This window comes from Pseudophryne corroboree, chromosome 7 (assembly GCF_028390025.1).
Source record: "Pseudophryne corroboree isolate aPseCor3 chromosome 7, aPseCor3.hap2, whole genome shotgun sequence".
NCBI lineage: Eukaryota > Metazoa > Chordata > Amphibia > Anura > Myobatrachidae > Pseudophryne > Pseudophryne corroboree.
In genome coordinates this window covers 132,419,548-132,422,015 of record NC_086450.1, presented here as the reverse complement: position 1 = coordinate 132,422,015, position 2,468 = coordinate 132,419,548, and the positions used below count along the sequence as shown (strand labels likewise).

Here is a 2,468-nt window from a genome sequence, read left to right as displayed (position 1 = left end):
AGTCACACCTCTATGAGCGGTACACAAAGTTAGCATACACATATCATGATTTGAGAAAATATTAAACAGGAAATAATGGACATCCTGAAAACAGTGGAAAAAACCATTATGTTGTAAACACTGAGATGGAAACTGAGATATAGGGATTACTGAATAGAATTAGTGGTGATACTGCTGTTGGTGTTATTATCACATAAGTGAGGAAAATCCTACTCTACAACACCAGGTATTCGCAGGCAGTCTCCCTTCCTGATACTGACCTGGCCCAACGCTGTTTAGCTTCCAAGATCAGACGAGATCGGGCGCTGGCAGCGTGGTATGGTAGTAGAGAATTTTTATGTGAACACCAATGAGAGTGCACCTATATAAGAATGATGAAATTTTGGAGAGATCGACAGAAAAGTGATAGAGAAAAGGTTGTGAAAATGTGTGGATCTGCTTTCCACGTTAGACCCGATTCCAAAATTCCCACTCACGTGGTGCAATGTTACGGGAATCGTGAATGAGAGTCCACGAGGTTAGTGATCACAGGAAAATTCGGTTGTCGGGATTAGCACTGTTGATTACAATCAGAGGACCCCCTGACTGCCACTAATGTCGTGGTTTATCCAAGAGGAATAATTCTCTGTGATGGATATCAGATGGGAGATAGAAAAAACTCACAACAGTTGCAGAAGTGTTTGGAACTTAAATAGATAATAGAGGCTTTGAATCAGTAAAATTTCATACTAAGAATAGGATATGAATATCCCGTTATTAACATATGTCAATTGCTGAAGAGAATAAAGCAAATAAAGAAAATCATCAGATCCAAAATATCAGACAAATATGAGAGGTATATGCTATTCATATGCATTTGCTATTCAAGTCATAATACATTTTCAGCTTAACCTCATGCAAGGTGCTGTGTGCTTGGTATACTGTAAGAACCCCCAAAAAACCACTGTAATAGCACACGAGCAGCAACTACACTTGTTATCCAACACTCCCTGATTGGTCTATTTGACCTTCCGCTGCTACAAAAGCCCGCTCCCCACACCGGACCATACGGAACCCGGAAGTGAACAAGCCTAAGGGCGAAACGCGTTTTCCGCATTCCGCAAGGGGTCTCATCGACACAGCTTCATCCTGGCATCAGCCTGATTCATCTGCTTGCTCTCTCTGGCTCTCTCATCTCACTGGTGAAACCGTAAGCCCCACTATCTTGTGGCTGTATGCCACGGATAGTAACTCTTGCTGTAAATCTAGGCAGAAGTGCCTTAATTATCCCACATTCAGTGTGTATTACAGTGGTTTTTTGGGGGTTCTTACAGTATACCAAGCACACAGCACCTTGCATGAGGTTAAGCTGAAAATGTATTATGACTTGAATAGCAAATGCATATGAATAGCATATACCTCTCATATTTGTCTGATATTTTGGATCTGATGATTTTCTTTATTTGCTTTATTCTCTTCAGCAATTGACATATGTTAATAACGGGATATTCATATCCTATTCTTAGTATGAAATTTTACTGATTCAAAGCCTCTATTATCTATTTAAGTTCCAAACACTTCTGCAACTGTTGTGAGTTTTTTCTATCTCCCATCTGATATCCATCACAGAGAATTATTCCTCTTGGATAAACCACGACATTAGTGGCAGTCAGGGGGTCCTCTGATTGTAATCAACAGTGCTAATCCCGACAACCGAATTTTCCTGTGATCACTAACCTCGTGGACTCTCATTCACGATTCCCGTAACATTGCACCACGTGAGTGGGAATTTTGGAATCGGGTCTAACGTGGAAAGCAGATCCACACATTTTCACAACCTTTTCTCTATCACTTTTCTGTCGATCTCTCCAAAATTTCATCATTCTTATATAGGTGCACTCTCATTGGTGTTCACATAAAAATTCTCTACTACCATACCACGCTGCCAGCGCCCGATCTCGTCTGATCTTGGAAGCTAAACAGCGTTGGGCCAGGTCAGTATCAGGAAGGGAGACTGCCTGCGAATACCTGGTGTTGTAGAGTAGGATTTTCCTCACTTATGTGATAATAACACCAACAGCAGTATCACCACTAATTCTATTCAGTAATCCCTATATCTCAGTTTCCATCTCAGTGTTTACAACATAATGGTTTTTTCCACTGTTTTCAGGATGTCCATTATTTCCTGTTTAATATTTTCTCAAATCATGATATGTGTATGCTAACTTTGTGTACCGCTCATAGAGGTGTGACTTCTGATTATTACCCTAGTCACTTATAGCCAAAGAGCACAGCCTTATATACTAATGTGTCTTGACCACCCTGTGGTTCCATCAATACAGTAATCCTGTACTGGTCAGGGGGAATGGGGGTATGACCAATTCATGTCTACAACCCTCCCATATACTCTTTACCATAAAGAGACCAGAACATTTTTATTTATAAGCAAGATATTTTCAAATTTGTATTTTCAAGGATAGATTTCAGGG

General features: G+C 40.3%; 2 pseudogenes; one reads left to right on the top strand and one right to left on the bottom strand.

Annotated features, from left to right (window-relative positions):
• Positions 1–211: 211 nt before the first annotated feature.
• On the bottom strand, positions 212–330 carry LOC134946407 (5S ribosomal RNA; annotated as a pseudogene).
• A 1,573-nt stretch (positions 331–1,903) lies between these two features.
• Positions 1,904–2,022, top strand: LOC134946406 (5S ribosomal RNA; annotated as a pseudogene).
• The last annotated feature ends 446 nt before the right edge of the window (positions 2,023–2,468 follow it).